This window comes from Gallus gallus, chromosome 4 (genome assembly GCF_016699485.2).
Source record: "Gallus gallus isolate bGalGal1 chromosome 4, bGalGal1.mat.broiler.GRCg7b, whole genome shotgun sequence".
NCBI lineage: Eukaryota > Metazoa > Chordata > Aves > Galliformes > Phasianidae > Gallus > Gallus gallus.
This window is the reverse complement of record NC_052535.1, coordinates 77,640,910-77,663,507: the sequence shown is the minus strand read 5'-3', so window position 1 is coordinate 77,663,507 and position 22,598 is coordinate 77,640,910. Positions and strand designations below refer to the sequence as shown.

Sequence of the window (22,598 nt, the reverse complement as noted above, 5' to 3'; positions counted from 1 at the left end):
GCCTACATTGCTTCTGCTGGAAAACAACAAGCAAAATAAGTTGTGAGTGTGAAAATTCCATAGTCTTTAAAAGGAAGAGTTAGCATTTGCATGGAAGGTGCGACCTCTTATTATTAATTAATACATCCCCAAACTATACCATTTTTTAATTGGAGCCAATTGCTCTCTGAAAGAGATGAGGAGTAAGAAGAGCCAAAGAGAGTCTGTACTCTCAAAAGCTTGCTTTCTAAGTTCTCAACTAAATCAGGAAGGAAACTGGTATAAACAGGAAAGTAAGGCCTAATGAGATTGTGACCTAGTGAAGGATCTGATTTCCTATTGAAACAGTATATCCCTCTGTTCTGAGGATTTATTTATATCTGTATTGTTCATTACATATGGCAGACAAAATAAAATAAAAAATAAAATATCAAGTCATTTATTTTGCTGTAACAGTATGCGTTCTTCAGTTTCTCTGGATATAGTTACACTATGGATATAGTTACTGCATTATAAATATGATTTTTATAAGTTAACGGGGATAAGTGTAAGGATTTTGGAAATGTTAAACACCTTAAAAAACATAAAGCAAAAATACTAGTCAAGACTGCTAGGCAATTTATATGTTGATCACATAGACAGGAGAACTTCTATTCAAGGAAACACCTTATTTTCACCCAGGGTGTAAAGGAAAACAAAACTTTTCTTGAGGTGATTGATATCCATTCATTCCTGTCTAATAAAATGACAGCTTTTGTTCCTTTCATCCAGAATTCCAAAGTATGGGTGGGAGTGTCTTATTTAAATAAATCTTAAAGACAGAAAAGGACACTACTAAGTGAGCACTGATGGAGAGCTACTTGAGCTGTGGTTACGTCTGAAATTGATTTAGACACCTTCTTTTCAAAGACACAAGCTTTTCTTCTTCTACCTATATTTCTTACATTGTTTCAGTGATCTGCACAGTAAAGGCCTGATTCTTAGAGAAGAATAAGTTATTGTATGCTTGGTAAACCTGCCTTATCTATATAATATATATATTCAGTACTTCACCTTTCAAAGACTGGGACTAGACCTAGCTGCAAAGATGTATTCAGGGTCTAAAACCAGGAGTCTTGAGTGAAAGTCAGTCATGGAAGCTGCATAAGTTATCTAAAGATCTGTGATTTTTACGATCAGAATTAAACTGATTGCAGATATATTTATATTAATATTTTTCAAAGTATCTTTCCTTCCCAATAAGTTTTTGGACAGATATAGAAGGAGAGTGAGAATTCCTTCAGATGGCAGTGTGCACAACAGTTAAATCCATACTTGACATCAATGCTGCAGGCCCAATTTTTATAGTCTTCTTGTTTTAAATTACTTCTTATGGGCTTGAGACTCTGACTGTCTTCATATTTCATGACAGTCAATAACTGAAGGCAAAAGGGTAGTACATTGTTAACACTGGACTATCAGCTGCTATTAGAACAAGAATAAACCAGGATAAAAAGGACAGTTGATACTAGATCTTCATACTTCAATGTCAGGCTGCCCAGGTATACGGTGGAGTCACTGTCTGTGGAGGTGTTCAAGAAATGTGAATTACTGAAGGGCATGAGTTAGTGGGTTTGGAGGAGATGGTTTGGGGTTGGACTAGGTGATATCAGTGGTCTTTTTCAACCTTAACATCCTATGAAACAACAATTAAGTATTATGTAAATATCTTCTAGTCTTGAAGTCAGGTTCCAAACTTGTGGCTAAACCTTGTAATCATCTGCAGTGATGAACTTTGTAGGGAATGCTGTAAGTAAATAATAATTGCCTTTAATAACATGAAACAAATAAGGGACTGGAATGCAGTGGAGGGCAACAGACTATCTAATAGCTCTTTCCTAAAGGGGAGCTGAATCATGCAGCACTCCTATTCAATAGAAGGGAGTAGGTGATTGCATAATTATAAATTACACATATAAATTATACAACAAATTATAAATTATAAATAGAAAGTGTGGTGAATCAGGTGGTATCACTAACTCAACTGCAGCATCTGTAAATGTTGAAAATTTGTTGTTCTTTAGCATGGTGGTTTGGGCAGCACTACTAAGTGCTGTTACTGAAGGCAGGCAATGTGGCCCAGCAGATAAGGCATTGAGCTCAACAGGAATTGCCAGAGTATAATCTAGGTTCACCCGTAACACTGAGTAAATCTGTTAGCTGTGAACACCATTCTTGTAACACACAGCCCAAGGGTTCAGCAGAATGTAATCCAGGCCTGGTTTTGCTCTGCAACTGACTTGCTTTTACTGACAAAAATGTTATTAAGAAAGAGGAAAGTATGTGGGCAAAATCTGTGCAAGATAAGAAAAGCAGAAACACAAACAGAAGTTCAGTAGCTGAGATGTCAGTAGCCAACATCTCAAGGATATGAGAGGAAAAATACTGATATGAAAAAGTAGAATCCCTAAGGGAAAAACAAAGCAAAACGAAGAAATACACAAAGAGAAAACATAAACAAACAAAGAAACCAGAGCATTTGCAGAAAGTAATTCAGCAACAAGGAGGATTACAAGTTACAAGTAGATCCATCCCCTCTGCAACTTGCCTGACAGCTCTGCCTGGCTAGGAAATGCTCATCAGCTGTGGCCTCCCAAGGGGTTGGGAGGCACAATAATGTTTATGCTAGTTGCATGATAGTCCTTGTTATCTGCCACGCTAGCCAACCTGATAATCTTTAATGGTCCTGGAAGAACCTAGAGAAGGAATCAGAGACTGTTTTAGAAATAACATATAGGTATTGCCAACAATTTTTTTTAGTATGTGTGTAATATTTTAAATAGCTCATGTCCTTACATTTTTTGTAAGTGCTAAAAATGTTCGCTAGGTAACTGCTCTGTGCTGTTGAACAGCAACACAAAACAGTATCTTTATTGAGAAAATAAAAAGCACATATGAGTCAGACAACTTTGTGTATAATAAATTCAGCACATTAAATCTGACAGCAGCAGATCACAAGAAGCAGGATTCCCACAAAGATGCAGAAAGATGCTACATGTGAATTTTTGCTGTTCTTCTCACTCAATGATGAAAAGAAATTGCTTGCCTCCATTTTAACCCTGAATATTCTCATTTCCATAACAAAATATTTGTAACTCCTTTATATAATTTTTATTCTGTGATATTAAGATTAGTTATCCAAAACGAATACCTGCTAGGCTGTTATGACAGTCATAAGATTATGGGTTTCCATGTGATTCATCATTTATTATCTTTGATTCTACTTTAAATAAAAATATTGATTTTTTCCTGTATGCTGATACATTCTAAGCATTTACTGAGAATCCAACTGCTGGTGTGTTAGTCCTTTTCTATCTCTACAGTGGTTTCAGAGGTCACTAACACACTAGAGCACATTCATTTTAATTTGTACCATTTTTATAACTTTTAAATAGAATTTTGTAGTGAAATTGAAGAGGTTTAAAAGTCCGTGAGAATTTCCATTTGAAAATGAGATTTTTGACTTAAAAAGTATATAAGAGAGTATATCAATATATATCATGCAAAGTGTTTAGTCTGAGGAGAACAGGTTCTAGGAAGCTGGGTTGGAGCATTTGAACTGTGAAGTAGTGAAAGTATGTAGCCTTCTCTGCTCAAGTAAGACAAGGGAAGAAATTATTTTTCCATATCACAGGGAGCAGGCAATCTACTTTAAAAAGGAATAAGTGAATTCTGAGGCTCATCAGACCTCATCAGGGTCAATCAGGTTTACTAATATCAGTAAAAATAATTATTTTCTAGGGTAATTTATTTACCCTCAACCCCCTCCCCCAAAAAATCAAACAACAACATAAACTGATGTTTTACTTAATAGATCTGAAACTTCTAAGTGAGGATTTTATGTTTGGAAAGTATTCCAAGAGCATATACGCAAAGTACTCTAGAGAATATTCTTGAATTTATATACTTTTCCTAAGTATTCCTTTTCTGAATTTGTTTGTGATGATAGATACCCATATGTTTTCATTTGAAAGTCTTTTCTTTATGCGATACATGATAAAATTCTATGATTGCATAAAACTATGGACATCATATAGAAAAACTAGTAAAAATATCATTTTCACTTTTGCTACTCGTTATTATATATAAGCAAAAAATCTCATTCTAATGTCTTGACTTTAGTTAACAATTGGCATTTGAAAACTGCCAAAAGTAAAATAAGTTCAGTGATACAGATTTCAAGGAAAAAGCAATATAGTCTCAGTATTTTTAATACAACATTTTGTTAAGAAGACTGTTGCTCTTCTAGAAAAGTTACTAATAAACCTTGTTCCTAAGAAAAGTACAAATATTAATGGACATAGTTTAAGAAAATGCTTATATGAGCATTACATTATATAGTGATACATAGGACTATCTTTAGCAGAAAGGAGGATATTAGACATATGGTAGTAGAATCCCAATGTGTACTTGATTATTACTCCACATTTAAGTACAGACTTCAAAAGTGAACAGACCTGGGATAATTACAAGCATTCATGGATATTTTGTCTGGAAGAGGTTTTTTTTTTATTATTATTTATTTATTTATTTATTTATTTTGGATGCTATATGTAACTGAATGTATTCCTTATTATTCTTCTTCACCGGTTTTTCTCAAGATGGTCACACGGGATCATATAAATTACTACCAGAAGAAAGGATGATCCTTCTCAGAGAGAGAAATTTCCTCTCATTATCTGTTCAGTTAATAGATTTTTTACAGCTGGAGCTCCTGTAATAAAACTGGAGGAGCATGTGAACAACTGTATTTGGTGGATTATCACATAACAATGATGCCATGTAGTTGGTTAAGAAATTTGTGTACTGGAGCTAATTATTTTAGGAGTATTTTATACCAGATCTACAAGAGGAACTGAGTGCTTAGAAGTGATAAAAAGGTAAAATTTAAGAGTTTAACAATTTCATAAAACTCCTGTTTTAAAGATGTGCCTGTAAAACAGCACAGTAGTCTCAGTTTTAGAAAACCAAAATCCTAGGTGCATTCTTGGCAGAGTAGGTGTCTCAAGCCTCATGCTTATGTGTAAGATAAGGACTCTAATATTCCGCTATATTCCACTTCAGTTCAGCCACTTGAGACATCCGTCCTATACCCTCAATGACTCTTGCTGTCTTGGAGCAAGAAATGCTTTTGTCTTAAAAGGCATCTTAATCTCTTTGCCTAAAATCATATTCTGAATTCTGTGGACTGTGGAGAAAAAAAAAAGAAAGAAAAAGGAACAGAAAATTGAACACAATAGTTGCAAACTATTAGAAAGTTGCAAACTATTCCTATTACCTCCAATGGAGGTAGTAGGAACAACCATACAAATATGAAACTCCAGGTTCAATCTTGAAACTGATTAAACAAACATGCACAGATGTCCTGCTTAGGAAACAATGATAAATACCACTGTCTCTGCCTCAAATAATAAAAGAAAATAAAGGGATTCATGATTTAAAAGAACAGAGAGCAGCAAAAGAAATTGTGAGAAAAACAAAGAAAGCACATATATTCTTTTAAGCCAAGAGCAAATGGTTGCATGTAATTTAAGCACAATTTGTTCAGTTGGCACTGATTAATGATGTTCATAATTATTTCAGGCTCTCTCGCAATGGCTGTAAACACTTCTCTGCTTCATAAGAAGCAAAGTTTTGAGTAAGATTAAACTTCATTAGCCTTCTAATAAACTTTGTTAACCTTATCAATCTTTTAAGATATATAACCACATTAATAATTATAGCATCAGCTACAGTTATTGCCTCGCATTTAAGCATTGACAGGATCAAGGATATATAGGATTTTGTAAATGTGTATATTAGTAGGTCTATTTCAGATTATATCCAGCATTGCTGAGGAAGTACTGCTGTAGTCAATAACACTTTTTTTCTCCCCAATTTCTGAATACTTCTACCTCTTCAAATTTGTCTATAAAAAGTCTTAATTTCCATAAATATTTGAGCTAGTAAGTACAGGTTAAAAACGAATCTAAACACAAATTCTCACATGCTCACTTATTTCTTTGAGAAGTTTAATCATTAGTACCTACTAAGTTTCTACTTAGCACTTACTTCTGTTACTCTTCTAAACTGTATTTTTGAAGGAGGTGTATGTTTCATTCACTATAAACCAAATTTCAATATCCTACATGCCGCAGTTATGCAAAACTCCTTTAAAGCCCTCCAGGAAAAAAGGTCTGAAGAGAAAGTGTGATATACTTACTGCATAAGACTTCTGTGTCCCTACCTAACTTTAACAGTCTGTGCCTATGGTTTTATCTGTTGTCTTTTTTATTTTCAGATATGAATGATAAGATAATATTAAGTAATAAGATGATTAAAACAATCCTTTGTTCCCTGTAATAATTCTACCTCAATGAATGTATTATCCTACTAAGTTAGGGACATTCTTTACCTTTTAAAATTTAGCTTTCTTTTCTTTTTTTTTTTTTTTTTTCTCATCATGTCTCCCTTTGTCTTCAGTGGATGCCTGAAGCTGCAATGTGAACTCTGGCCATCACACTGTGCAAGAACTCAAAATCTGACTGAAAATGTTACCTGCAAACATGTGCTCACCTGGAGGTAGAAATGACCCACTGAGGCTAGGAAAAGGGATAATGCCAGTGCCTGGTGAGGTAATTTATAGTGACATAAGCTGGTCTTGTTATATATACACCAGGATTGCATTTATTTGGCTTTCACTTTGATGAATAATGACTCCAGAGTATACCTCAGTAAATCAGAGTAATGTCTGAATAAGTTAAAGAAATTACACTTCTCGTTATAGTAAAAGAAAAGATAATGTTCCAAACATTTTAGGAAGCCACTATAGCATCTCTGAAGCACTAGAAATTGTATATTGCAACGTGTATTTTTTCATGTGGCCTTTAATTGCATGCTGAAAATGTCAATCACCACACAGCTAATGATCTGGAAACATTTAAAACTGATCGCTAAACCAGACTTAATAGCAATGCAGCTGTATTGACCTTAATAGTCCTAATTTTCATCTTATGAAGTGTTGATCAATGCCAAAGGAAATAATGGTAAGTGCAATGATTTGATAGAAGGAAGAGATTGTACCTCACCTTCCTCCCCAGTATTTCCTGAGTACTCATCCTATGGTGATAAGTCATAAATCATAAATTTGTACACTTATGCCTTACATTGTATATCACAAGTTCCTAATTGGAAGTATTTAAGTATATGTTCATGTTTAAGAAACTCAAATACATTCAGTGGTAATCAGCTCATAAAAGTTGTATTTAATGGATTGTCTTGTGAAAAAGTGAGGGCAATTACAGCTAGCTTTTTTTAAATGCTGTCTTGAGATTAGCACTTGAAAACACTATAAAAATGGGTGGTAAAAAAAGAGCAATATTACTATTTCGTTATTACTGCTCTTTTCCAAAGACAAGTAAATTAAATATCTAGAGCGAGAATATGTTTACAGTAAATTAATGACAGCTTTATTTTAGCTCTTAGAATCCAATTCGAGATGAATGCCAGTGTGAGAATTAATGTACTAGAAGTCTTAAAAGTGCAGCAGACTGATTCTGCACAAGTGCAACATGACTGAATAGGAAAGAGGGCTTACTAATGCATGCAGGTGATAAAATGCATCAGAAAGTGCCTACTATAAGCACTGTGACAAAGTTGTCTTTTGCTCCACATCACAACAAATAGTTTTCTTCCATGATTTATGACCTATAATTTAACACATATTTATTCATCTGAGTTCCCTGAGCCTACATGAAGAAGAGAATCATGAGGAATTATATTACTCACTGTTTTCTGAACACGGCAGAATGGATCCAACATGTTAGCTGTTTGCAGAAAGAAAGGAAGGGTTGGAAGTTTCAGGCAAGGGAACCAGATGTATGCCATGAAAGTGGTTTGAACAGGAATTTTTGTTTACTGGTAAAACTGAGTGAATATTTATGTTTCTAAGTGAAAGTAGCATAAAGCTTCTGTAACAAAGGCTGTCTTGACATAGGTCTATCAGTGTTCCTAGTCTGTTTTTCCTTAAAAAAAAAAAAAAAAGAAAGAAAAGAAAGAAAAAAAAAGAAAAAAGCCTTTACATAAAAAAAAGAAAGAAATGAACAAGATGCTGAGTGCAGTGAAAATCTGTGAATGTGGATAATGTGAATGGCAACTGCATATGCTGCTCTGCTAATTAGGGAACACCTGGAACTGATCTTGGTAAACTGTGATGGAAAGAAATGTTTACGCACATATTCTTGTTCCAAATGCAGATTTATTTCTGTAATATACTTGCATAAAGCTTTTCTGTTCTGGATTTTTATCATTCTACATACTCCAGTCTAGCCAGAATAAAGAAAATACTTTTCAGTAAGTTTCTGCCAGAGTGAGATAAACTCTGCAATCTTTTTATTGTAAACAGAATTAAAAACAAATTGGTATTTTCAATATTAATTTATCCCATTCATGAATTAGATCCCAACTACTTTTATCCACTGAAGTCAATAAAACTGACAAGTATAAAAGCAAGCTTGAGTCTTAGCAAAAATGGGACCTTATCTGTAGATTAATTCCCATCCAAAGTAGTTTGCTGCTGTGTTTACTCGGGGCACCTAACTGTTCTTTACATGGTTTTCAAATTTAAAAAACAAACAAACAAACAACAACAACAACAACAACAACAACAAAAGAAACAACCCGCAATGTCCCTTTTTGAAAGCTGCTACTCAAATGGGATATAGTTTCTTTACTGGTAATATTAAAATTTAACTCCTGGCAGGGAAAAAAAAAAAGGATTAAGATTTTTACTTTTTTGCTTATTTATTTTCTTTTTTTCAGGGCAACTCTGCCTCTCTGCCTTTCCTGGGTTTTGAGAACTTGGCTTACACAAAACAATTTGAATATTTCCTTGCCATATTCACAGTCAGTCTAAACAATCGGTCTGTTAGATTGGAAAGAGAGCTGGGTGTCTCCAGAACTGTAGAAGCAGTACTGATTATTTTCCAAACCTTATCCAAAACTAATTACACTGTTGATAAGACGATTTTTTGTTAATTTGTTTATTTGCTTCAGACAACTTTTTTTCATGTGTTTTTATTTCAGACTTGTTGGAAAAAATGATTTTTTTTCCCTCACTCCATTAGTCTTGATTTTTTACGCTAGAAATAAAATGGGAAAATACTTTTGCTTTCCTCATAAATGTGTTAAAATCCAACTAAAAATACATTTTACTAAAATAATAAAACAGAAATGAGAAGGATTTGAACCCTTAAATTCAGTGGGAAGATTTGCTTTTGTGAAGCCTCAAAACATCATTTTCAACTCTAGAGTATAAAGTGATCCCAAAAGTTAGGGAACTCATCAGCCGAAGGTCAATGATATATATCTTCTCCTCTAGCTCTTCCTCAAAAACAAATGTGAGGTGTCATGCCAGATCCATTGATGAATAGGAATTCCCATGTCTATTTCAAGACCAAAAGTATGCAACACTTACCAAAATCAAAGTTATTGTATGTGCCTTGGAATTTGTAATAGTCCTTTTAAAATAAGTGAAACAGAAGAAATTCTCTCTTGATTTGCACATTTCTTTGTTTAATACAGCAAAAAAACAAACAAACAAAAAAAAAAAAGCAATATTTCACTCTTGCTTTTTAGACTATTCTTTGGAATTTGAAGAAGAGATCTCAGTGTAGCACCACCATATTTGTCCAACAATAATGAAAGGAAACTGCCAGGCTCTGCAAGCCACTGCTTGTCCAATTCTGTCTTGTTGCTTCTGTCAGCACCGGGACAGTTCAGCTTCAGGACTGTAAGACTTCATTAAATAATGTTATTTATAGTACAGAGCAGAAGTCCCTGTCTTTCAGCTTTTCAGTTGCCACATTCAACTTTATGTCTTAACTGTGCCTATAATAGTGACACTGTTTCTGTCTATCTTCCTTTTCTTTTTCTTTTTTTTTTTTTTTCTTTTTTTCCTTCCCAAAATTAAGCTGTCTGGGTTTAAACAGAAAAGTGGTAACTCTTCAGGGAGAAAGACATGGAGTGTCAGGGAACCTGAACATTTGTGAACATTCTCTTGGCATGAGAGAGCCTCATTGTTTCACTTGGAAAATAAGTCTCTGAGGAAAAACTGACGGTGAAATGAATTACTAAATGGTTTAGAAAGACCAAATTTGTACAAGACTCTCCTTCTTTTAATGTCATGATAAATCTGATGAGAGTGTGATACCTGAGCGCTCTTTTGTGGAAGGATGACTGGTTTTAGACAGTTTTATTCCATTCTACATGATTTTTATTTTGTTTGGAGGCAAGCAAGAAGATCTTGCTTTCTGTAATATTCAGCACAGGACATATCAATAGCACTAATCTGAAATAGTCCTAAGCTACTCAGGATTTTCAAATAGCCTAATACACCTGGGAAAAAATGGAATTTGTTGGGTGGCACAGGAAGGGGTTTTAAGGAAGGTCTGTAGAGGTGCCTTTCTTCCATGAATGTATTTTGCTTAGGGATTGCTAAGCTTTGTGAGCTTTTCCAAGAGCAGTATTTATAGGATGTACTGCAGCTCACTGCCAGACCTTTTATTTTTGTTTATTTTTGTATAATTTGTAGAAGAGAGCTTGTCTTCCTTCTTGCAATAAGGTAAACTGTAAATATGGAACTCTTTTGGTGTCTCCCTCTGGTATAGTTACATCTGGAGCAGCTTTGTAATTAGATTATCATCTTCCATTAAGATACAAGCTTTGATTCCGTCATCTCCACAAATTAATCAAGAGACTTTTAATCATCATATTCATTAAACTCTAATATAATTCTTTTTCTTCATTCTTAGAAGTGCCTTTGTCTTAATGGCCAGACTAGAATGTCAAAGCAGTGCATTACAGTTCTTGCTAAAAGTTGAACTATTCTTCCCACACTTTCAGTGTGATTTGTTTTAAAATGAATTTTAAAGATGCTTACTTTCTTTAAATGATGATTCCCCTTTCTTACCCCCTCCCCCAGTATTTAACTCTCATTTCTCATGTGAAGCACAAAATATTCAGATATAACCTCACTTTTTTATGTTATTTTTTTAACGTCTATGTTCATTTCTATGATCATTTTGCATTCCACCTAAGCAATAATATGTTTATCTGAGCATCCAATAAAAGTGTAAAATTAATGGCATGTGCAGAGGGAATTGTAAGACATTAAAATGGCTCAAAAGATTCTCTGAATTTAGGCATAGCAGTGAAAAGGAATACAGGATCATATGAAGGGAGTTGCATGATGAAATTTGAATACTATGAGATGTGTGAGGAGGGATATAATGAAAGAAGACTGGATATAGGCAAATTAGGGCCGTGTCTTTATATGCACTGTAAAATATATGCCTTAAAATATATATATATGTACATACACACGTAGCTGAAAAGGATTTTGAGAGCTAAAAGGACTATCAGGCTGGAGGTTATTTTCAGAGTCTTTCTATTCTGTAGTATATTGATGATCTTTTATGCAGTATTACTCCTGGGACCTGTTTTTCAATCTAACCCTTGCACAACCCTATGTTGGAGACGTTAGATAGAAAAAGCTGGTTTTCCTTGCCAACTGATAGAGTAGGTTCACCAAAGAAAGTACAGAAACATGACTAGAAAGCTCGCTCCATTTCTCTAGAGGGAGGAGCAGGAGTATTTTCCTCCATTCAGCTTGCAGTAACATCTGATCTGTTTTCCCATATCAGTCTGTTTCCCTATGTTACTCATGCTACTTGTCCTTGATGTGCAAAAGTAATCTGCACTGGTATTGAGAGCTGAGCTAAAAATATTTAATAAGAGTTGGTAATATTGGTATCTGTATCTGCTGCCTTCTGTTCTGCCTATTTTTATCTATCTGATATTTGCCTAGATTCTGGTCATTCTGTACAGTGTAATACTCTATGTGATTCTTATTCTTCAGGTACAAGGTAGAATTGCTTGCTGACCTTGGTATTTGATTACTTAAGGTCTAACAAGATTTTAGAGAGGGGCGAAGGAAGGAAGACACTGCATATTTATGACTGTATGGACACTACATGCAGCACAAGTTAAGGAACATTCAGCACTTGGTGAGAGATGCAGTGTATTTGTAGAATAGTGATTGCAGATAGAAGTCTGGATGCATCTTTTGCACCTAGTCATCCTCTGCATAGCCGCTTAAAAATCATATGAATCCATAGCAATAATTTCATCTTTTAGATTCACATTAAATACTCATGATCTACTAGTGTTTTTCCTTTTTCTCTGTCCTGTCCATTGGATGCAATCTCTCTCTCTCATGGGAGTATTCACCTCACTGCTCTGGATATTCACCCCACTAGAGAGAGATCTCTCAGCAAAAAGGAGGAAAGTTAAAAGTTGCATTCTTCTCTCAACCAAATCAACATGTGTTCATCAAGTAAATTTACTGCTGATACTTGAATAGCAAAAGGTGAATTACAGAGCAGATTCATGTACCCTGAGGGTTAAAAACAGATATAAGTGCATGGGAGTTTTATTAAGAGCACCGTGAGTTAGATTTCTTCCCTTTGTTCCTGAGCCTGAAAGGTCAAAGAGAGAATTTCCATAGAACAGGCATTACTCATCAAGAAGGAGTCTGTGGTTAGCAGTATCAAATTGCCAGGGAAGATGTAATGCAGGCATAGCCTGTATCTTTGCTATGCAACATGCAACATATCTTGATAAAAATGTTTTCAGTGTAGGGAAAGCGGAAGTGCAATGCCAACTACCATCAAAATAACTGAGGACTCCAGAAAAAGATTGTAGATATTTGCCATTCAGTTCAAGGCTAATATGAATCTCAACTTTATTGTACAAAGGTCTTAGACAAGAAGGAACATTTAATATTTGTCAGCAATATCTGGACTAAGTACTAAGTAGAGGTTAGTAAATAGTTAATGTGCTTTATTGCTGGTTCAGGGGAGTTCTGTTTCTCTCTGACAGTAGTTCTGCAGTCAAATTAAGACAAAAATCCATGAATCTACATAAATCATTTAAATTATTCCCTTGAAAGCAACTTGTTATGTCAAAAGAAGAGTTAATCAGAACTGCAATATGCAACGCTGGCTTTGTTGTAGCAAAATTGTTTGGTTTACTATGGCAATTATTTTGTTTTGGTCTTTTGTATATGTGTGCTTTTAACCCCCAGATGACTGTAGCGAATTCCTCTTGCACAATATGCTGCACTCAGCCTACTGCTCTTGTGAAATAAAACAGCTTTTAAGGGCAGGAACTGCTGTGCAGCATGAACATTTAAAAACTGACTGACCTATTTTCTTTTTTCTTTGCTCTTTGCTACTCTACTTCCTTTTTACAGCTTAGAGCCAATAAAGAGACTTGGGGAGATAGATTATCTTTCTTAAGGTAGAGTAGCCACCTGGTTATTTTTACTGTTTTTTTTTTTATTATTTTTTTTATTATTATTTTTTTGCAAAGCACAGGATGAATACTTGCCCTTACTGAAACCTCATTTTTACACCAAGAATCCTTTTTCCATTTTTAACCACCTAGGTTAAAAAGATATTTGTATAGTCAACAAATATAGAGTGGTGTGATGAGATTAGTATCCACAGATTGTAAAGCTAGAAAGATTATCGCATTGGGAAGGGATAATTGGAAACAAAGGGAAAATACTCATCCATGTTGTAGGCTTGCAGGAAAAACTCCAAAAGGAGCAATCTCCATAAAGAGATCCTTCTTCTGTGGCGGTCAGCCCTTAAATGGGGTCTAGGAGAGCTGCAGCCAAGCTCCACCCCTTCCAATCACACAGGTAAATTGCCTTCCTTTAAAGGATTGAAAACATAAATGGAATGTGTTTGCTTCCTTTTATGTCAAGCTTTGATAGTGGCAACATACAAATTTACCTTCTGGATCATGTTAGTTCTGGTCTGCTCTTTGGCAAAGGTGGCAGTGAACGGATGTGAAAGTAACGTGTCAGATATAGGACTGTGGATGGGAAAGGAGCAGTGCATAGGAACAATGAGAAAGTCAGGGTAAAATCTCAAAGGCATATTAATAAATTAGTGCATTTTTGAGATTGAAAGGATAAAGCCCACATCACAAAAATGATTTGGGAGTATGAATGCAGATATTGCATAGAAATAAATATAGGCATCTAGATAGAGAAAATACAGATCAAAGAAAATATGTCCCGGATCAGATTCTCACAGTCTGTCTGTGTGCAGTCTGTCTGGGTGTCTCTGTGCACAGCTACAGAGATAGAATCTCACACTCACTCAGCTTCAATTTACAGCCGGATTACATTAGGTCTGTCATACCAAGGAGCCAGGATTTGTGTAGTTCTGGCTCCTTGGCCCTAGAGGGACCATAATAAGTAGTCCTGAAACACTAAGGAGGCATTGTGGGATTACTTTGGAGGCTAAAACACATATGGTTTCAATATTGTTATGCAAGCTGAAACAGCACTGTTGGCCTAAATATTAGTTTATATTTGAAGACGTTAAAAAAAAAAAAAAAAAAAAGAAAAAACAATTGAAAAATCATTTAATAAACAATAGAAGTAGAAAATATATAGGAAAGCTTTGTTGTTCCCATAATTTTATGTCACAGCAAGACATAAAAAAAATCAAAATTAACAGTTATGCTCTGTAAATACTTAGAAAAACAGAACGTGTCTTACCAAAAGGAAATAATTTGATGTAGCTACATGATTTTCCTTTATTGCTCTTTGGAGTCCAAGTGAAAAACAAAAATGAACAACTCATCCAGTCACCCGCTCACAACCCAGAATCCTCCCTTTATCAATACAGCTACCGTTTTTTTAATACTTGGTAAGTACATGCCATTTCAAGTAATATTCTGAAATTTTAAGTATCTTTTATGCTAACAAATCCCAAATCAATGCATTTGGAAGAAAATAGTTTTGACGTTACTGTTTTTGAAACTCTATACTTGGAAAAACTATTTTGAGTGGAAATGTTCATCCCCAGTTTAAGCGATATCTTAACAGATGCATTCATCTCTACAAATTTAAATGAATGTGATGTAAACTAGAGTAGGAACTAAACTGAAGTTAATACTAAATTGGTGTAAATTGCAAGCAATTATACTTAAGTAAATCCAATTGCAAGAATTTGCTATGTTGCAAGTGAGCAGTGAGTAAGAGATTACAGATTATAAATTCAGATCAAAAGTTAATAGAAATAGTCACTAATTTAATTCTGCAGTGTTGATTTCTGGTGATTCAAATGCTGTAAACCATGATTGGACCACCATTCTAATGGCAGGTGTGTACAGTAATATTGCAGTATCCAGCTTTTAAAGCCCTTATAATTGTTTAGAAAGTTGCAAATGTATGCTTTCTCAAAGCTATAGGTTGTCCTCAGCAGTGAATGGTACGATTGCCACACTTTTTTTTTTCAGGAAAAAAACCTCTCACAAAACAAACAAACAAAACAACAACAACCAAGCAAGCAAACAGAATAAAGTTCAAAAAAACAGAACTATATCATTATATTGAGTGTCAATGTCAAGGTTGTAGTAGTGGGGGGTCTGCGGGGGTGGGTTCAGGTGGAAGAGGTCATTTGTTGTTAGACACTACTGGCTCCGTAAAAGACTACTGCAGGGCACAGCTGAGAGAAACTGCAAAGGGAGCGCTATGGTTGGATGATTACCACCCTATTTTCCTGTGTTCCTGTACTCCCTGCATTAGTATCTGGTAAGCTGTTCATGCTGTAGTACATTTCCTCTGCCATGTCTTCTTAACCATTAGAACTGTCAGGTATAATGGAAGGGAGCACAGAGGTGTAGGCTGTGTAGGAACTGTACTATTTCAGGTCATTTGAAGATCCACTTGAAACTGATGTGTTTTTATGAGGCCTGTAGTCCACAACACTCTTGAGATTCAGTTTGACACACAGTGATAGGGATTTATAACTAGACGCTTTGAAGGGTACAGAAGAAATACTGAAGACAGATGGAGGAAGAAAGGCCAGGAGCCAAGTGTGTTGTTGAAAAAAATGACTAGGAAGACTTTTTTAAGTACTCTTGGAAAATGGTACTGCTAAGAGACTTGCCTCAAGTGTCTGTACGTGAATATAAGAAAGAGAGTATAGGGGACTCTATAAAGAAGGGGTTGATATGCCGTGTTCTCTTTGTATTGTCCAGTGTGATGACTTGGCTTGTCAATGAACTGAGATAAGAGTGGAGGCTACAGAAAGGGAGTGTGTTGTATTGGATTTCTGCTACATATTTCATGATCAAGAAGAAAAAGAAATCAATGAATCCTTTTTTACAAAACTAGAAGAATCATGGCATACTCTGGTTTTTCATTCTAATGTGAAGCACTCCTGAAGGGGAAACTTGGTGGTATGCAAGCAGTCCTGAAGGTTTCTAGACTGTGCTGAGGACAAGTTTTTGATGCAGGTGGTGGATGAGTTTACAGGGGAAGTGATTCTACTAGACTTATAACTTGTAAATAAAGAGGAACTGACTGACATTATGAAGATTGACAGCAGCCCAGGCTGTAGCAACTTCCAAGTGTAAAAAATTCTGTGGTGAATAAAGCAATGCCAAGCAGAAAAACAAACCTGGACTTCAGTAGAGTGCACTACACTGTGTTTAGGGAACTACTAGCAGACCTACTAGCACTAGCCTACTATCAAAGATGTTTGAAAGACCAAAGAGGTCCAGAAGAATACTTGATCAGGCTCCTTGAAGCACAAGATTGGTCTGTTCTAATATGCAGGAAGACAAGTGAGTGTGGAAGAAGGCAAGCAAGGATGAATAGGCTGCTTCTCACAGCTCTTTCCTGGTAAGATCTGCTCACAGATTCCTGTGTCATGTGGCAGCATCTGAAGAATTAGAATAAAATCAAGTTATGGACACGTAAGGATACATATGGGAGATTCAAATGCTGTCTTCGCTTCTTTAGTTTGTAGATATTAAGAAGATAGAGCCCATTTCTTCTCAGAGCTGAACAGTGAGAGGGCAAGGGGGAAAAGATACAAGTTACAAGTTATAAGAGAAATTCCAACAGAATATAAGGCGAAATTCTTCACAGTAGGAGTGGTGAAAGATCATACCAGCTTGAACAGAGCAGCTGCAGAATCTCTGTCCTTGCAAATTCCTGAACCTTGACTGGATTTGACTCTGAACATCCTGACCTAACTTCAAAGCCAGCCGAGCTCTAAGCAAGGTGATGAATGGGATAACCTTCAGAGATCCCTTCCAGTATAAATTATTCAGTGGTTCTGTGGTATCTGGCTGATGCTCTGGCTCTACATGATCATGGAGCAACCCGCTTTAACACAACCAATTCACAGGAGTACACAGAGAAAGGAAGCAAGATTTTTCACCCTGTGAGGCAGGTGCTGGCTGGTACCTGCAATGCCTGAGAGAGATGGAAGTACCAGGAGAAGAGAAGAGTGAGCCTTTCAGAACAAATGGAAACATTTCTGTCTGAGTTAGAGGAACTAGAGAGATACCTTTCCTCTTGTTTGTGATTAGGGGAATTAATTTGAGAGTACTCTCAATCAATCAAATAAACTTCTGTGAGTTCTTAGGTGACTGAAAGTTCTTTTATGAATTACTTCTTTAAATGTACTTCAAAGTAGATTAATAAGAAATATGAAACTGAAATTATTTCTGGATTTGTTGGAGGATAAAGTCCTTTCTAGTGACATGAATCCACTTATATCTTAAAAGAAAGTCTTTTACCAATTTATTTTAATATTATTAAATGCTCAGTGCATGAATATAACAAAGTTAGAAAAGTATACTAAATCCAAATATCCAATATCTTTATTTAAAACGTAATTATTTCCCAGCACAGCTGCTCTATGGGGAGCACCTATATTGTATTTCAGAAGAAAAGTACTATATAATGTTTAAACATGGTTCTATTTATATTTTATTTAACTAACAGTATATTGTTTTTTTTCAAGTTCAGGAACAATCTCTTCTTTGTTTTTTTAAATATTATTTTAATGATTAAGGTAATGAAAACACATGTACGGGAATATACTCTTATTTCCAATGAGAATATAAGAACTCACCTGAGAAACTATAATTATTGTTTTTATTCTCTAAGTAAAAAGCCAGCTCTCATTTTCTGAACTATTTTTTTTTTCTTTTTTCATGGAATGATAATCACAAAATCGTAGGATGAAAGATTGCATTGCTTAGGCATAGGTCTGGAATGGGTGCAAATAATTCTGCACAGGCTTCTTCAAAACATATCCACAGTCACAAATATTACTTTTTTTTTTTTTTTACTACCCACTCCTAAACACTAATAGGTAAAATGTAAATAGAAAGTTAATTTCTAAAAATGGCTTTGATACCAACCTTCAGTGGAGTCATAAAGCTTTATAAGCATTCAGGGACTAATGGACATTTGGTCCAGCCTCCTCTCACAGTAGGCCCCACTGGGACACTAGGAACATAGAATAGGTATATTCTGGTGAATAAACCTGTGTCAAACACAGCATTCTAAATGTATCTTAAAAACAAGGAGCATATATTTGACTAACTGAAACAATTGTACTCTTTTTTTTTTTTTTTTTGTCCTGAACTGATCTTCTTTTAGTACATTTATATATATATATATATATACACTTATACATTTATATATATATATATATATATACATTTATATATATATATAAATATATATATAATATATAAAAATAAAATTCTACAGAAGTAGATTAGGAATTCACAATTTCATTTAATAACGTTATGTACCTTATATCTGAAATTATAGAATAAATGACTGTTATGTAACAATAATCACTATGTGCTCAGGTAACATTCCTGAATCTAGTCAGTGGTCTTAATATTTTAATGATTCTTCAAAAACTGCCTGAGAAGAAATTTCTGGGAAAAATTTTTTAAGAGATCTCCCTTGTTCTGCGCATATGAAGTTGGCTCAGAAATTAAGGAAGATAATATGAATCTCCCACAGTGTTAACTATAAATGTATATGTCTGAATCTGAATTTAAAAGTGTAGTATTTTCTGCAAGACCATTTAATTTTTCAGCTGCTGTAACAGTCTGTGTTTCTCATGTGAAAAGCTTTATTTCTTCTCTACAATCAAAATTCAAAACAGTTTTTGGTTCACGAATAACCTGACTTATGCTAAAATATAATTGTTACTGCTTACATAATGACTATTCTCTAAAATGTATTCCCTGCAGCTCTGTGCATTTCTTATGCTCTCAGGAGCTTCAAGCTTCTTCCATCTCTGTATAAAACTTAAAGTATGTTATAAAAGTGCATTAGAAAAACAGAGCAGTTTGTCAAATGCTTCTTTACCATATGACAAATGTTTTTACACTAGTATGTAGTGTAAAAGTGTCTATCACTGAAAGCTGAAGGGGAAAAATATCTAATTTCTTAATTTTTCACTCATAAAGGATCCACTTCAACTCTTGTTGAAATCAAAGAACTTTTTTTTTTTTTTTTTTTTTTGTCGGCTATCAAGGTGTGGGGGAAGAGGATTAAGGTTTTTAGTAGGATACTGTCAGGTTTTGTTTCAAGGCAAAGCTCTCTCAGTTAGGATCCATGGCTGAGATTCAGAATAGGACAGATGAGTGTGTGGGATGAGTGTTTTTTCTGTTTTTTTTTTTTTTTTTTCCTGAACTTCCACAAATTGCCTCCTGGCCTTGGGCAAATCATCTAGTTTCACTGTCTTTAATATATTTATTAGACAAAAGAGTTTCCATACTGTTTGTATGAGCAGTAAGTAATCCACCAGATACCAAAGTTGAACTCATTTGCAGTACTATATCCCACGTTAACTCTACAAACACTGTTCAGGTTCCAGTACTCATTGACTACAAAAGGCAGTGCTTCTGGAAGCTAATCACTTCTATTACCCATAGCTTGTTTTGTCAGAGCTTAGCTCTTAGTCCTTTTCATTCCACCATCTCTTGCTGCTCAGTAAAACTGATCTCTTCTCTGTTCTTCAACCTGGAAACATAAATCCAAAACGAGACTAGGAAGGTAAACATATATCAAGTGCATCGGGCTGGACGTTAGGAAATACTACTTCTCTGGAAGGGTTGTCAGGCACTGGAAATGGCTGCCCAGACAGGTGGTGGAGTCACCAACACTGGAGGTATTCAAGGAACATTTGGATGTTGTGTTGAGGGACATGGTTTAGCAAGAACCATTGGTGATGGGTGAATCGTTGGACTGGATGATCCTGTGGGTCTTTTCCAACCTTAGCAATTCTATGATTCTATGATCAACCATTATGGCTTTTCCCATATCTTGCATCTTTAGACTTGTGCTCTAGGATATTATGTTTTTTGCTTGTTTCTTTCTTTAACTCCCAGCTTGAATAGTTGAATAACACTTGAATAGTTTATAAACTTTTTACTGAAAGTATTATGCTTCTTTTTTTTTTTTTTTTTTTTATGTCACTATCTGATCATATTAGGAGAGTGTGTACAGACATATAAACTAAGACTTCTTGTTCACATTTAAGTGGCATAGCCACTGAAAGCAAGATAAACTAAGGGGTCTTTTATAATTTTTTAATATTCTTTTTATTTTATTAAGAGAAAAGAGACTAAAAGGAGCATAGACCTGTGACTAATTGGGCCTTGTGAAGTGCAACATAGAGGCTAATTTCTTCTTCTCAGCATTTTGTACAACCACACACAGGGAAGCCACAACCTGCTAAGTTGCTTAGGGCAAGGGTTTGTCACTTTCATTTGTCTGAAATACAATAAATGCTTCCCCGGCAAAATTTCATTGACTTTCACTGTGTGTAATAAATCATATTACTCCATGTGAGCTTTTCAAAGGAACTTTTAAAATTCAAATTTTCTATCAGTTTCCATGGAGAATGATAGAAGTAGTTATTAGTCTCAGTGAGCATCTGTTAATGCTGCCACACACAAATATAATATGCACATTAGCATCTTCTACTTTTTTCTAATATTCCTAACTTCTGAAACATCTGTTTGAGCTATTTTTCTACTTCCATGTCAGCTGATCTATTGAAGTAGAGAGAGGTGAGCAAGCAGATTGAAACTTCGGTTTGAAATATATTAAACAGGAAAAGCTCAATGGGGAAACATCTGCTGAAGTGAAAATATCGGTGCAGCGCTGGAATGTAAAGACTGAGGAATAGGAGGAAGAAGCTTTCAAATAGTGTTTAAAGCATTATCTGTATGATTGTTTTTATAGTTGTTATTGGTCATTCAAGTGCAGTACTTGGGTTGAGAGAAGTGGAGTCACAGCCTCTGAAGGTGTTCAAGGAATGTGGCGATATGGCGCTGAGGGACATGGTTTAGTGAGCAATATTGGTGGTGAGGATAGTTGGAATAGATGATCTTAGAGGTCTTTTCCAATCTTAATGATTCTATGATTCTATGAACATGGCACAATACACACATTCAGAAAATATATGATTTATTTCCTTGGCGTCTAAGAACAGAATGTCTTCCAGAGTTCAAAATTAGTGGACAATTAAGTGATTTATAATACTTTTACTACTAGCATCCAGATGGTACTTATCTCCTACACTGTAATTAACCAGACAAAGAGTAGTGTCTCTCTAGTGCAGAATGCATGTGAGAAGCTAAGGACTGGGGACATTTTGTAGGTGAATTTTGGAAACAGAGCAAGGAACTCAGCAAGGACATTGCTGAGCAGGGTGGAGGAGTGGTAGGGAAATGCTGAGAAAGCCTTGTTTAGAGGCAGCAGCCCAGGATGACCTGCAGGAGGAGGCTGGGGAGGGCTGGGGCTGGGAACAATACAGAGCTGCACTTGAAGCCTTCAAGGCCTTACCTCATTGTTCCTGGGTTGAGCTGTCAGAAGGAAATCTGTATTACTGGCATTCACATGCCTCCACTGCATCCACTGCATGAGAAGAGGGTGTTATCATGGTTCTGCCCTTTCCTAAATCAGGCTTCTTTCCTGTTTTATGCTTTTTCCAGGGATACAAGCAGTTCCTGTGATCTGATGTGGGGGAAGCCTTATTCCTATGAGTGACCTCATGAGATAAGTGGTGAACCAAGCTAGAAATGTATTCAGAGCCTAGGACAAGCATTTTGCTTAAAGATATTGATAACGGTCTCTTTGCTGTGATCTAATGACTACATCAGAACATTTATGTTAAGGGAACGGAACCTGAAAATTACCCAGTGACTCTGCCTTCTGCTATTGCTGTGGAAATGTAGCCACAGATGAACAAAGCAGCTATGTAGTTACCTAAACTGGGAAATGGGCTAACGTCTTTGAATGTCCTGTCACTTTTGAAGTGCCTTTCTTTTCAGGATTATTAAATAATTATTAAAGTACCTACAATTTTCTACCTTCTTCCTTTATTGGTCTACGTGTATGCCTTCTTGGTTACCAAAGAATATGTCAATTTTGAGATGAGCTGCTTTTTTTGATTATTAAAGTTCAGGAATATTTCCATTGCCTGAACAGGAGTGTAGTATTTCCAGCACTCATTTCTGTTAGATAACACTATGGAGCCAGCAGCCATCTGCTTAATTTTACAAAATGTTTGGATTGAAGCTTAAACCAACCCTTTTAAGCTCATCACAAAAATACAGTTGCCACTAGAATCCTAGACTGAAGAAGCAAGCTTTATTTATCCTTTTGTCCTAAACACATGATGTGT

General features: G+C 35.4%; 1 long non-coding RNA gene across 1 annotated transcript in view; it reads left to right on the top strand.

The window, feature by feature from the left end:
- LOC107053297 overlaps positions 1-22,598 on the top strand; it is a 136,942-nt gene that overhangs the window by 101,365 nt on the left and 12,979 nt on the right. The window contains exon 4 of the long non-coding RNA XR_006939074.1: positions 6,481-6,632. This is a non-coding gene — a long non-coding RNA (uncharacterized LOC107053297). The remainder of the gene's footprint in view (positions 1-6,480; positions 6,633-22,598) is intronic.